At 37.9% G+C, this 16124-nt stretch overlaps 1 protein-coding gene across 1 annotated transcript in view; it reads right to left on the bottom strand.

The window, feature by feature from the left end:
* LOC106080685 (uncharacterized) overlaps positions 1-16124 on the bottom strand; it is a 563977-nt gene that overhangs the window by 193546 nt on the left and 354307 nt on the right. The window contains exon 3 of the mRNA XM_059370172.1: positions 291-343. The gene's annotated coding sequence lies outside the window, so the exon portion shown is untranslated. The remainder of the gene's footprint in view (positions 1-290; positions 344-16124) is intronic.

Here is a 16124-nt window from a genome sequence, read left to right as displayed (position 1 = left end):
CAAAAATAACACCATATCTGCCGCACTCATTCATTCGAATGCAAGAACATTAGGAGAACATAGAGCGTATGACATGAGGTATGCAAAGAGGAATCTATTGAGTTAAACAAGGTGGAAAATGTGGCAGGGAAAAATATTATCCTGCCTATTTGTAGGTTCATGTGATTTTCAACCGTATCTCAACTTCAGGTGAGGCATTAACCACTCGAAGATGACATGATTAATGAATGAATCCGAACATCCTTCCTGGCAATAATTATCACACACCATCATTGATGTCATAGACTTACCGTAATTAATGTAAAATTTCTGCAAGCGCTTTCGACCAAGGGCTGTTGTAAATCTAGAAAATAAAAGAGAAAGAGGTTGAAGGTTATTTTCAATAAAATTGCAATGGGAAGTTATGTAATTAAACTAGCGTGGTAAGTTCGGCCGAGCCGAAACTTATATACCCTCCACCATGGATCGCATTTGTCGCGTTCTATGCGCGGTATCTCTTTTTAGGCAAACAAAGAATATTGAATAAGAACTGTTAAGCTATTGGAGTTCAAGATCAAGTCATAGTCCGATTGAATGCTGAACATTGTAGAAGTAATATTTCAGTTCATTCGGATAAGAATTGCGCCTTGCAGGAACTCAAGAAGCAAAATCGATAGATCGATTTATATGGGAGTTGTATCAAGCTATTGATCGATGCAGACCATATTAGACACGTATGTTGAAGGTCATGCGAGAAGCTTATGCACAAAATTTCAGCCAAATCGGATAAGAATTGCGCCCTCTAGAGGCTCAAGAAGTCAAGATCCCAGATGGGTTTATGTGGCAGCTATATCAAGTTATGTACCGCCATACTTCGCACAGTTGTTGGAAGTCATAACAAAACACCTCATGCAAAATTTTAGCCAAATAAGATGAGAATTGCGGGCTCTATTGGCTCAAGAATTCAAGATCCAATTTCGGTTTATATGACAGCTATACCAGATTATGAACCGATTTGAATCATACTTAACACAATTCTTGGAAGTGATACCAAAACACCATGTGAATTTCAGTAAAATCGGACGAGAATTGCGCCCCCTAGAGACTCAAGAAATCAAGATCCAATATCGGTTTATATGACAGCTATACCAGATTATGAACCGATTTGAATGGTAATTATCGGTAATTAATCGGAAGGGAATTGCATCCTCTAGAGGCTAAAGAAGTCAAGACACAAGATTGGTTTATATGGCAGCTATATCAAACTTGGACGGATTTGGGCCATTTACAATCCCAACCGACCTACACTAATAAAAAGTATTTGTGCAATATTTCAAGCAGCTTGCTTTACTCCTTCGAAAGTTAGCGTGCTTTCAACAGACAGACGGACGGACAGACGAACGGCCATGGCTAGATCAACTTAAAAAAATGACATGGCGATCAAGAATATATATACCTTATGGGATCTAAGACGCATATTTCAAGGTGTTACAAACAGAATGACGGAATTAATATACCCCCATCCTATGGTGGAGGGTATAACAATTTAATTGGTATAAGTTCATGTTGAATAGATTCGGGATTTAATTTTTTTTTAAATAGTAATATATATAGATAGGGCCGGCAAAAGGTGAAGCATAAACATCTTGAGTCTAGAACATATTTCATATCTCTATATCTAGATTGTCTTAGAATTTTTCGATAATCAACAAGTATAAAGGCTGCTAGTTCGGCCGGGCCAAACTTTGGATACCCATCACCTCGGGTATATATGTAAGCCACCTTTCGTCAAAATCCGGTGAAAATTGCATACCTTATGTCCCATAACAGTTATATCGAAATATGTTCCGATTTGGACCAAATACTCATAAGTACAAGTCATTGTTCAATTGTGTATAACAAATTATTGGTCTTTTTAGTAGCTATATCTAAAAATAAACCAATCTGAACCATATACGACACGGATGTTGAAAAGCCTAACATAAGTCACTGTGTCAAATTTCAGTGAAATTGGATTATAAATGCGCCTTTTATGGGGCCAAAACTTTAAATCGAGATTTCGGATATCCAAATCTGGACCGATTTGGGCCAAGTTGCAGAAAAATGTCGTAGAGCCTAACACAACTTACTGTCCCAAATTTTGGCGAAATCGGACAATAAATGCGGCTTTTACGGGACAAAAACCTTAAATCGAGAGATCGGTCTATGTGGCAGCTATATTCAAATCTGGGCCCATCTGAGCCAAATTTAAGAAAGACGTCGAAGGGCTTAACGCAATTCAAATGCAATTTTTTTTGCAAATTTGCCCATGAACATTCCACTAAAGAACAGGGGCAAACATCTCACATATGAATAAGTGCAGTCCGATTCAAGTTTAAGCTCAATTATAAGGGACCTCCTTTTTATAGCCGAGTCCGAACGGCGTGTATGGCATAGTACCTCACAAATGTTGCCAGCATTAAGAGGGGTAAACCACCGCTGAAAACTTTTTTTGATGGTCTCGTCAGGATTCGAACCCAGGCGTTCAGTGTCACAGGCGGACATGCTAACCTCTGCGCTACGGTGGCCTCCTAAAACAACTCACTGTCCCAAATTTGGGCGAAATCGGACAATAAATGCGCCTTTTATGGGCCCAAAATCTTAAATCGAGAAATCGGTCTATATAACAACTATATTCAAATCTGGATTGATCTGTGCCATATTATGTATGTCAAGTATGCCAAGGGGCTTAACATAACTCATTATCCCAAATTTTGGCCACATCGGACAATAAATGCGCCTTTTATGGGCCCAATACCTTAAATCGAGAGATCGGTCCATATGGCAGCTATAACCAAATCTGAACCGATCAGGGCAAAATTAAAGAAAAATGTGGAAGGGCCTTAGACAACACACTGTCCCAAATGTGCCTTTTATGGAACCAATACCTTAAATCGGGAGATCGGTCTATATGGCAGCTATATCCAAATATGGACCGATCTGGGCCAAATTAACGAAAGTTGTCGAATGGCCTAGCACAACTCACCGACCCAAATTTAGGCAAAATCGGATAATAAATGTGGCTTTTATGGGCCTAAGACCCTAAATCGTAGGATCGGTCAATATGGCAGCTATATCCAAATATGCACCGATCTAGGCCAAATTGATGAGGGATGTCGAAGGTTGTCACTGTCCCAAATTTCAGCAAAATCGGATAATAAATGTTGCTTTTATGGGCCTAAGATCCTTAATCGGCCGATCGGTCTATCGAACTTAGCCTGCTTATGGAAAAAAAAAAGAATCTGTGCAAAGTTTCAGCTCAATATCTCTTCGTCTATTTTGATACCACAGAGCAAAAGAAGGGAGATGTCTTCCGGTTCTTACTGCTGAACCAGCCTTAAAAAGTCCAACAACTTGCGAATGTTCACATCCGCTAAATCGGACAGGTTCGCAAAGAAATGAGAACCTAAATAGGAACTCCTTCTGACTGCTAGTAACATACAGAATGTGTTCTATAGTCTCTTCTTCTTGGATGTCCTTACAGCTCACAGCAAAAGTCATTGCTGGCAACCTTCAGTGTGTCAGCATGTTTTCCGATTAGACAGATACAATGACTGTTCCAGCCAGTGACAGCAAGTCTATGTTAGGCCACATAGTTTTGGAATGTTCACAGCTCCTTCTTTGTACCATCCATCATTCGTTATCCTTGCCTATATCTATTTCTATATTCCTATATTATATTCCGAATCGAATTTGGTGGACTTCGGTGCAGGTTTTCAGATGGGTTATAAAACACTCCGTATCAAATTTTGAGCGAATGTCTTCAAAGTTGTAATAACTACGGCTCCATGGGTGCAAATAAAACGTTTTATATGTATTTGGAAGTTAAATAGAAATCTCAACCGATTTTGATAAAATTAAATGTAAATTTAAAATATGGGTATTGGCATAAGAGTTTTGTATATCGTATGCCAATTTTTGTGACTATAAGTTGACAAATGACCCCATTTTTAAAGTCGGACGAACATATATATGGGAGCTATATCTATTTTTGGAAGATAGCTGAATAAATGTGCTAGCGGTGGCTCTAGAAGTGTAAATCGGGTGAAATGTATTTATGGGAGCTATATGTAAATCTGAACCGATTTATATGAAATTCATCAGTATTATCAAGAGTCACAAGATAATTATTATTGCAATGTTATTCAAAATCGGAGGAACATATTTATTGGAGCTATATCTAAATCTGAACAGATTTCGACCAAACTTCTTAGATACTGTGGTAGTTGTCGAGGACAGCGTTGCGCAAAAATTTTGGAAGATTGGAAATAAAAACGCCTGCAGAAAATCGGGGGATATCCAAATATGATAGCTATATCCAAATCTGAACCGATATCGGCCAAACTCTTTAGGTATTGTGGTAGTCGTCCAGAAAAGCATTGCGCAACATTTTTGGAAGATAGATGAATAAATGTGCTTGCGGTGTCTCTATATATATGAGAGCTATATCTAAATCTGAACCGATTTATAGGAAATTTATCGGTATTATCAAGAGTCATAAGAAAATTCTTCCTGCTAAATTTCGACAAAATCGGTTAACAATTGACCACATTATTGCAATATTAGTTCAAATCGGACGAACATATATATGGGAGCTATATCCAAATATGAAACGATTTTTTCCAATTTCAATAGGCTTCGTCTCTTGGCTATAAAAAATGACGGTGCCAAATTTGAAGATGATTGGATGAAAATTGCGACCTGTACTTTGCTCACAATTTACATGAACATACAGCCAGACTGACAGCCAGACGGACAGACATACGGACATAGCTAAATCGAATCAAAATTGATTCTGAGTCGATCGGTCTAGTTATCAATGTGTCTAGCTCCCTTCCTTCTGAATGTTACAAACAAATACACTAAGTTATAATACCCTGTACCACACTAGTGGTGTAGAGTATAAAAAGTGTGTGGTTAGCATTTCACTCCCAAGAACTTCATTTGGATTGGGAAAGGTAATGAATATCTACTCCTTAAATCCATTTTGCAGCATACATTCGTTAATTTTAAACAAGCACACTTTTGGGGTGCTGTATACATTTCAGTCATATTTCACAATTTTTTTCATACATCATATCCCTGGAAGTATGTACATCAATCTAATCAAGCATTTTTAAACTCAGAATATGTGCCATAAGCCACAAAGAACTATGCAAAATGATATGGTGTGTGTATAGCAAAAAGGAATTCTAGGTAACTTTGGCTTACATAGGAAAAGCTTATAGGGGAAGAGGGAGAGAGAGAGAGAGAGCAAGAGAAAAAATATGTACTTTTCAAATGAAATATAAGATCGTCATATAGCTTTGCGATGGAAAGCAAACCGAAAAAGGGAAATTACAATGTACATGTCCGCACATGCAAAACACATTCATTCCTTGGGGGGCTTTCACTTTTGGAATGGAAATCGTTATTTCCTTTTTGGTTCACATTGAATTGGGTCAGCGTTTATATGACACTTCACCATGAGTGATGGTGCGGGCGTTGAAGAAAGGATACAAATGCAAAACATTCACATCAATCGGTAGACACTCCCTATATCCTTTACCCCATAATGTTTCATATTCAGCAGAATTTTATGTTGTTGATATTTCTGTGGGCTTGCGGAAATTTGTGTTTCTCATAAAACTCCATACATTGTCATGCAAAGAGATGAATGGTTTTTCTAGAGAATTTGCATTACAGGTTTTCTGTTTTTTTTTTCCAATTTGAAGAAATAATTTATACTTTCACATATTTTTGTTGTGCTTGTCTGCAATTGAAAATCCGTAAAATATTTAAAGAAGAAACACAAATGGAGGAGAATTTAAAGAAAATTTTAATGTACTTTAAATAATAGCTTTTATTTTTAACAAGAAAACATGGATGGAACTAACGCGCTTTGACTCAATAATGTTGATAGATACAAACAAGTAAAAGCGTTCTAAGTTCGGCCGGGCCGAATCTTATATACCCTACACCATGGATAGCATTTTTCGAGTTCTTTTCCCGGCATCTCTTCTTAGGCAAAAAAAGGATGTAAGAAGAGATTTGCTCTGCTATAAGAGCGATATCAAGATATGGTCCGGTTTGGACCACAATTAAATTATATGTTGGAGACCTGCGTAAAATCACAAAATGTCAGCCAATTCGAATAAGAATTGCGCACTTTGGGGGCTCAAGAAGTAAAATAGAGAGATCGATTTATATGGGAGCTATATCAGGCTATATAACGATTCAGATCATAATAAACATGTATGTTGATGGTCATGAGAGGACTCGTCGTTCAAAATTTCGGGCAAACCGGATAATAATTGCGACCTCTAGAGGCTCAAGAAGTCAAGATCCCAGATCGGTTTATAAGGCAGCTATATCAGGTTATGAACCGATTTGAACCTTATTTGACATTGTTGTTGAAAGTAAGAATTAAATACGTCATGCAAAATTTCAGCCAAATCAGATAGGAATTGCGCCCTCTAGAAGCTCAAGAAGTCTAGTCCCCAGATCTGTTTATATGACAGCTATGTCAGGCTATGAACCGATTTCAACCATACTTGGCACAGTTGTTGGAGATCATAACAAAACACGTCGTGCAAAATTTCATTCAAATCGTATAAGAATTGCGTCCTCTAGAGACTTAAGAAGTCAAGACCCAAGATCGGTTTATATGATAGCTATATCAGGTTATGAACCGATTTGAGCCATACTTGGCACAGTTGTTGGATATCATAACAAAACACGTCGTGCACAATTTCTTTCCAATCGGATAAGAATTTCGCCCTCTAGAGGCTCAAGAAGTCAAGACCCAAGATCGGTTTATATGGCAGCTATATCAAAACATGGACCGATATGGCCCATTTACAATCCCAACCGACCTACACTAATAAGAAGTATTTGTGCAAAATTTCAAGCGGAAAACCATAATGAAAATGTTGAGTTTTCTGACTAAATTGACAGTGACATTTCAATGAACAGTGTGGGAGTGCATTCACAAAATAAATTCGAAATTATCAAGTCCTTATTTTAAATCCCTTTATATATATTCTGGGAGAGACGGACGAACTAGCTATGTCCGTCCGTATCTCTGTTAAAATCACGTTACAGTCTTCAAAAACTAACATAATGAGCTGATACTTTGCACAGTTTCTTTTTTTTCATAGGCAAGTTTAGTTCGGAGATGAGCTATAAATGACTATATCTTGATGTGACACCAATATAGACCGATCTCTCGATTTGAGATCTTAAGCACATAAAAACCTATTTATTACCCGATTGTCATGCAATTTGATACGGACAGTTGCATTCGGCCTTTTGTTCGTGCAAAGTATTTTCTAGATTGCACCATATTTGGCTATATTGAACGATTAAGCCCTCGGCATTCGTCCGAGTGTGATGCAGATCGGTTCCTATTTGGGTATATCGCTCATATACACCCCTTTTTACCTATTGGCGGCGTTTTTATTACCATATTTTGCTGAAAGTTAGTACATAGAAATTTAGTAGCAGGGGTCCAGCGCATCCGTCCCGAATATAGGGGAGTTGACCAATAACGCAAAATATGCGTTATTGGTCAGGTGAAAATCAACATGTGTTTCGCGATTCAACACTTCATCGACAAAAAATAACTGTTTGCATGCTGGCGGCCTCATTGGGCCTTTCTTCTTCGTCGTTGCTGCCAATCGTCACGTTAGCATGAATGGACAACGCTACCGTTCCATGCTCACCGATTAGTTTTGCCTGAATTGAAAAGTATGGACCTGGATGGCATGTGGTTTCAACAGGACGGTGCTACAAACCAAACAGCACATGCTACAATCGATTTATTGAAGAGTAAGTTGAATGAGCATGTTATCTCAAACAAGTTAGAGCGTGCTAAGTTCGGCCGGGCCAAATCTTATATACCCTCCACCATGGATAGCATTTGTCGAGTTCTATGAGCGTTATCTCTTTTTAGGCAAACAAAGAATATTGAATAAGAACTGTTATGCTATTGGAGCTACATTAAGTTATAGTCCGATTCGGACGATAAATGAATGTTGAACATTGTAGAAGTCATTGTGTTTTATTTCAGTTCATTAGAATATAAATTGCCCCTTGTAGGGGCTCAAGAAGCAAAATCGGCAGATAGGTTTATATGGGAGCTGTATCAAGCTATTGATCGGTTCAGACCATATTAGACACGTATGTTGACGATCATGAGAGAAGCCGTTGTACAAAATTTCTGCCAAATCGAATGAGAATTGCGCCATCTAGAGGCTCAAGAAGTCAAAATCCCAGATCGGTTCATGTGGCAGCTATATCAGGTTATGTTCCGATTTACGCCATACTTAGCACGGTTATTGGAAGTGATACCAAAGCACTACGTGCAAAGTTTCAGTCAAATCAGATGAGGATTGCGCCCTCTACAGGCTCAAGAAGTCAAGACCCAAGATCGGTTTATATGGCAGCTATATCATAACATGGGCCGATTTGGCCTATTTACAGTCCCAACCGACCCATAAAAAGTATTCGTGCAAAATTTCAAGCGGCTAGCTTTACTCCTTCGAAAGTTAGCGTGCTTTCGACTGACAGACAGACAGACGGACGGACGTACGGACATGGCGTGATCGACTTATAACGACATGACGATCAAGAATATATATACTTTATGGTGTCTCAGACGCATATTTCGAGGTGTTACAAACAGAATGACGAAATGAGTATACCCCCATCTAATGGTGGAGGGTATAAAAATTTACTGTCGATGGGTTGCCTCTTTCTTGCAATTTGACACCTCTAGACTATTTTCCTTGGGGCTACGTCAAGTCACTGATCTATGCCAACAAGTCGATGATGCACAGCAGGAGAAAATCGAAAAAAAAACTAGTAAACAAGAACGTGATAAGTTCGGCCGAGCCGAATCTTATATACCCTCGAGTTTATTGCGCAGTATCTCTTTTTAGGCGTAGAAGGAATAATGGATAAGAATTGTTAACCTATTGGAGATATATAAAGTTATAGTCCTATTCGGACCATAAGTGAACTGAATGTCAGAGACCATAGTAGAAGTCATTGGGTAATATTTCAGTCCATTCGGATATGGGAGCTGTATCAGGCTATGTATCAAATAGGACCATATTGGACATGTATGTTAAAGGTCATGAGAGAAGCCGTTGCACAAAATTTCAGCAATATCGGATGAGAATTGCGTCCTCTAGAGACTTAAAAAGTCAAGACCCATGATTGGTTTATATGGTAGCTATATCAAAACATGGCCCATTTACAATCTCAACCGACCTACACTAATAAAAAGTATTTGTGCAAAATTTCAACCGGCTAACTTTACTCCATCAAAAGTTAGAGTGCTTTCGACAGACAGACGGACAGAAGGACGTACATGTCTAGTTCGACTTAAAATGTCACAACGATTAAGAATATATATATTTTATGGGGTCTTAGACGCTTATTTCGAGGTGTTACAAACAGAGTGACGCAATTAGTATACCCCCATCCTATGGTGGAGGGTACAAAAATGTGTAAAAAAGTGCATAGTTGATCAATAACTTCGAAAGTCACAATTCTTGCTAGACAATTGACTAATGTCTGTTAAGTAATTTGAAATTTACTGCATATTCCTTTTTATTATACCCACCACCGAAGGATGGGGTTATATTCGTTTTGTCATTCCGTTTGCAACACATCGAATTATCCATTTCCGACCTTATAAAGTATATATATTCTCGACCAGTGTAAAAATATAAGACGATCTAGTCTTGTCCGTCCGCCTGTCCGTCTGCCAGTTGAAATCACGCTACAGTCTTTAAATACTGAGATATTGAGTTGAAATTTTGCACAATTTCTTTCTTTGTCCATAAGCAGGTTGAGTTCGAAGATGGGCTATATCGGACTATATCTTGATATAGCCCCCATATAGACCGATCAGCCGATTAAGGGTCTAAGGCCCATAAAATCCACATTTATTGTCCGATTTTGCTGAAATTTGGGACAAAGAGTTGGGTTAGGCCAGTTGACAATCTCCTTCAATTTGATCCAGATGGGTCCAGATTTGGATATAGCTGCCATGTAGACCGATCTCGATTTAAGGTCTTAGGCCGATAAAAGACGCATTTATTGTCCGATTTGGACATTGCTGCCATATAGATCGATCTCTCGATATATGGTTTTGGGCCCTTAAAAGGCGCATTTATTGTCCGATTTCGCCGTAATTTTGAGACAGTGAGTTTTGTTAGGCTCTTCAACATTCTTCTTCAATTTTTCTCAGATCGGTCCAGATTTGGATATAGATGCCATATAGTCCGATCTCTCGATTTAAAGTCTTGGCCCCATAAAAAGCCCATTTATAATCCGATTTCACTGAAATTTGACACAGTGACTTATGTTAGGCTTTTCGACATCCGTGTCGTATATGGTTCAGATCGGTTTATTTTTAGATAAAGCTACTAAAAAGACCAATATTTTGTTATACACAATTGAACATTGACTTTTACTTATTAGTATTTGGTCCAAATGGGAACATATTTCGATACAGCTCCTATTGGGTATAACGAATGAATTTTCACCGGATTTTGACGAAAGGTGGTTTACATATATACCAGAGGTTGTGGGTATCCAAAATTCGGCCCGGCCGAACTTAAGGCCTTTTTACTTGTTTAATTAAAATTTTATACATCGTTTTAATAAAGCCCCAAAATTATGTTTGAGGGTTTTTCCAATCTCCAAATTTGGCGTTTTATTTTATATAAAATAAACTCCTAATTTTTTTAAAATGAGTAAATTCCCAAAAAGAGAAGTAAATTCCCAATTATCATTGTTTTTGTTCCAATGAAAAAAAGTTTGTGCCTTATATAATTTTCTTTTTTGGGCTGTATTTTATTGGGGCCTTATTTTAAACCACCGGAGGCACCAAGAAAATCATATCGATTTTTTATATATTGAGATAAGAATTGCCTACTGAAGGTGTCCAAGAAATCAAATCGAGCTATATGTTTCATGGGAGCTGTATCAGGTGTTGGACCGATTCGGCCCACACATGGTAGAGATATTAGAGGTAATACCAGAAATCGTCGTGAAAATATTCAGCCCGAGCTGAAATTTTTTTCTGATGGTCTCGCCAGGATTCGAACCCAGGCTTTCAGAGTCATAGGCGGACATGCTAACTTCTGCGCTACGGTGGCCTCCGATGGTGGTGGTATGGATAGTAAAATTGTTCTATCGAATATGAACAACAAAAATCCATGCAGGACAAAGAAGAACAGAAGCTTCCATGCACCACCCTATCAGGTTAGTTGCCGACTTAAACAATTGCCACATTTTTGAGTATTTGGCTTGTATGCAAATCATTTTCAGCCATCTTACTGTTCTCAGAGAAAACATGTCGAAATACATAATTTTTTTACTTCCACCAAAAAATGTACAGGTGTGATTAATTTCTCGATATGGCACGAAATTTTAACATTAAGCGATGCGTGAGACTCCTCTTAAGTACATTAGACAAACAAAATAAAAACTTCCTAAAAAATTTTCAATTTATTTATGCACGAAGGAGGACAATCCTGTTCACCAAGCAGATGCCTTTGAATTTCTTCACATTTGTATGATTGAATATAGAAGTGCATGCAGCACGAGCTCTTGTGCCACACATGCTGGAAACAAATATGAAATTTGTGTTTTCTCTATCTGATCGAAATATTTAAAAGACTTCTAAAGTGCACGTTTAGATTTGAAATGGGATAAAACCGAAAGAACATAAGCAAATAAAGAAAAACACGAAACTGGCGAAAAAACATGTGCGGAGGAAAAATGTTTTACATATCGCATGCGTCTTTGTTGTTTTTTTTTTTTTTTTTTTCTTTATTACACTTCATGTTATTTTATTAACAAAAAATAATAAAAACACACCTCCTACACAGCCGCACCCCATCTTTTTACTGCTTCTGTGTATGAGTGTGTATTTCAGCGACTGATATACGAGCGCATCCTGTTCTACAGTCAAATGACATTCTGTCACGTTGTCCTCGGCAATAGATGAACGTTATGCGAACACCAAGCCACATAGGGGTATGAATAGACAAAAACTCTCACCCATACAAATAAACAATGTGTGTGTGTGTGTGTTTGATTCTGAGGGGAATGGCAGCAGACATCCTTTCAGGAATAGATATATGTAAGTGTGTAGGTGCGTAAGGCGTAGGCGATGTGGGCAAATGGGTATGGTGTGATTATGACACGCTCGCCTACGTGAATATACCTCCCGTTGCTTATCGCTTTCCTTATTCTGTGTCACTGTTTCCGCCCAATATTTTCAAGTACTTCTCCTAGACGTAAATGGGAAAGGAATTGAATATAGATTGCCTTTTTGTTGGTGATGGTGTTGTGCTCTCCTATTGTGCGGAGACTTTCAGCAACACAATTTATCATGCCTACTACATTTTTGGAGGTCAATCGGAAGTTTTTGAGTTTTTTTGTTACTACCTTCAATATATTAAATTAAATTTTGAAAAACTGAAAAGTAAAAATTAATAAAGTTCGACTGGGCCAAACGTACGTACCCTCTAACATGGACCGAGTTTATGAAGTTCTCTGCACGGGTTTTCTTTATACGCCTAAGCTAAAGAAAGATAATGGAAGGTCATAACAAGAAATCCCTTCAGAATTTTATATATTTGGATAAGAATTGCTGTTGCTCAAAATCTCAAATCGAGAGATCAGTTTATATGGAAGCTATGTTTTGTTTTGGACCAATCGGGACCATACTTGATATGGATGTTGGTAGTTTAAGTCATCGTATAAGATATCATACAAATCGGATCAGAATTGCGTCGTCTAGAGGCCAAAGATGCTAAATCGGGAGATCGGTTTATATGAGACGATGCTAGCATGTCCCTATGCTATGAAGAATGGTATTAACATATCGTATTTTAGTTGGGTTGCTAGCGAGTTTGGATTACCAGAGCGGGTGTCGTGGGTTCGATTCCCACCAGGCCATCGTTTGTCGCTACTATGCTATCACAATAAACATGCACTGTCTAAGTGAGCCTAATTTTAGCACTTTAGCCTAACTTAACCACATAGGAAGATATTTGGAACCGTAGTTTAGGTTAGGTTTATGTAGTCTGCTATCAGACTCACACGTTTTTCGCCATTACGATACCACAGGAACAGGAGAAGGAAGATGCCTACTACTTCCTACCGTTGAACCATTCAGATAGCTTTAAAAAGCCCAACAACTTGCGAATGTTCAAATGACCATTTTATCGCTGTATTACTGCAAATCGGACGAACATATATATGGGAGCTATATCCAAATCTGAACCGATTTCTATGAAATTAACCAGCAAATTCGAGAGTCATAAGAAAATCTTTTTTGCCAAATTTTGAGAGAATCGGTTAATGAATTACCATTTTATTGCTGTATTACTGCAAATCGGACGAACATATATATGGCAGCTTTATCCAAATCTGAACCGATTTTTCCACTTTCAGTAGGATTCGTCTCTAGGTCGAAAAGCATGCCAATACCAAATTTGAAGATGATCGGATGAAAATTGCGACATGTAGTTTGTACACAAATTAACATGGACAGACGGACAGACAGACGGACAGACCGACTGACAGACAGACGGACAGACAGACGGACAGGCAAACGAACAGACAGACAGACAGACAGACAAACATAGCTAAATCGAATCAGAAAGTGATTCTGATTCTTCCTTTTGGGTGTCACAAATTCTTCCTTTTGGGTTTTAAAAACAAATACACTAAGTTATATTACCCTGTACCACAGTAGTGGTGTAGGGTATAATGAGAGCTCAATGTGTTTTGACACCAGAAGAAGCGGTTGGTGCGTTCAGAATGCATGTTTTAGAGATACCTTAATCAGAGTGGCAAAACTGTTTCAACAACTGGTTCAAACGCATGCAAAAACTGGGCCAAAAACATGCCTGACCCAAATTTGAAGACGATCGGATGAAAACTGCGACATGTACTTTGGACACAAATTAACATGGACAAACGGACAGACAGACGGGCGGACAGACGCACGGACTGACGAACGGACAGACGGACGGACAGACGGACGGACAGACGGACGGACAGACGGACGGACAGACGGACGGACAGACGGACGGACAGACGGACGGACAGACGGACGGACAGACGGGCGGACAGACGGACGGACACACGGACGGACAGAAGGACGGACAGACAGACAGACGGACATAGCTAAATCGAAACAGAAAGTGATTCTAAGTCGATCGGTATACTTATCAATGGGTCTAACTCTCTGCCTTTTGGGTGTTACAAACTGTACCACAGTAGTGGTGTAGGGTATAAAAATGTATAGATCTAAATGGGAAATATTTTGAAAAAAAAAAAATTAAGCAATTTTCGATGATTAATATTTGTTTTTGCTCTTTAATCCCGTAATATAAAAGGCAACTCTCTATAAGGATTCAAGTATCAAGTAAAAGTTTGGGATCTATGTCCACCAAATGTCCACCGAACGGGACAGGATGGGACTTGTATAAAACAAAATACCATCTGCAGTCTGCATGGCATAAAAATACAACTCTAAAACACACATAAAACAGAAGAACGTGACACATTATGGATAATGTGAAAGGCACATTTAAAGGATTTCAAATATTTAATGTTACATGAGAATTGGAATAAGTGCTCATTTTCCAAATGCAAAAAAAAAATCCGAAATACACGTGTTTTAGGTCCTTCATTTATGCATGCACTCCCGGTTAATATTTGCCAGCTTTATATTGAGTGTATATCCATCCATATTCCCAGAAGTAGACATTTCATTAAATCATTCGTAGATATCCTTAAGTACACCTGTGCGCTGATATCGCCGTAAAAACGAAAGGCAAGTCAACAATGAAATACAATCTTGCCTAGGCTAATCTTTCAAAAATTCACATTGCACAACTCATGTAAGCGTATTTTATTATGGCAATAAAATATGAACATAAACTTGACATTTAATTTGGCTGAGTGATAAGATAAAAAAAAACACACACACACACATATATACAATGATACGACAATAAAAATAATTCATGTATTAAGAGTTAATGTACGTGGCACCATCTGTCAGTGGTTGCGAAAAAACCTCGAAGCAGTCTCAGCCTGTCTACAGTTAACATGCGAAATATAAAAGCAAATGAAAATATGCAAAAAATGTATTTGAGTAACCACGCTATAGAACTTTGTTAACTTTTAAAACAGCAAATGAAATGAAAAACTAGACATTATGTGGAAAGGAGAAAAATGTTACTTTTTTCCTTCCGATCCATCAATGTCAACTTTAAGATTAATATCTACTCCAATCACAAGTAGGCTTCCGAGGGAAATCGCCTTTCATGGTGGTCTTCTTATTCACCCCAATTCAAAACATCGTCATTTAGTTTGAAACAATTCGAAATATGAATCTGCACCCTGATAGTCAAAGTCGATCTATCCCTGTCTGTCCTTTCGTTAGACGAAATTAAGATAATATTCGAATGAATTGTCATGTTCTATTGGATACTTGTGTGTAGACTACTGTAAAGGACAATTTTCGTGGTAGACCCTCACTTAGGCACTTCATCTTCGGATTTACTTCAGTTGATGAAAGCCATAATTCACCAAAAGGCATAACTTTTTAATTACCAAGAACAGGGTGGCTGATGAAAGCCGCTACCAAAAAAAAATGTAATAACTTTTTTTCTATTTAATAATAATAATTTAATAATTAATTTAATTAATTAATTAATTAATTTAATTAATAATAATTTAATAATTAATTTAATAATTTAATTTAACATGAATAAAAGAAAAATGTATTCCATACACCGAAAAAAAAATGTAGCAATATTCATCATTGTAGCAATATTCATCAGCCACCCTGTAGATGTTATCTTTGTATCTTTTGGAGAAGATACTGCAGAAGTGGTTCCTCGTTTTAACAGAAGGAGGATGGATGGATTGGAATAAGTTTCAGCACACATCCTGGACGGCTATACACTCAAGACCAGAAGAAGATGTGGAAACTGCTCAGGACAGTCAAATAATGGTCAAGTGAATCGCAAACGGGTTGAACGACTTGCGTAAGTCCATATGGCATAGAGCCAAAGCAAGGG

The sequence above is a fragment of the Stomoxys calcitrans genome, chromosome 5 (genome assembly GCF_963082655.1).
Source record: "Stomoxys calcitrans chromosome 5, idStoCalc2.1, whole genome shotgun sequence".
NCBI classification, from domain to species: domain Eukaryota; kingdom Metazoa; phylum Arthropoda; class Insecta; order Diptera; family Muscidae; genus Stomoxys; species Stomoxys calcitrans.
This window is presented reverse-complemented; position numbering and strand designations above follow the sequence as displayed.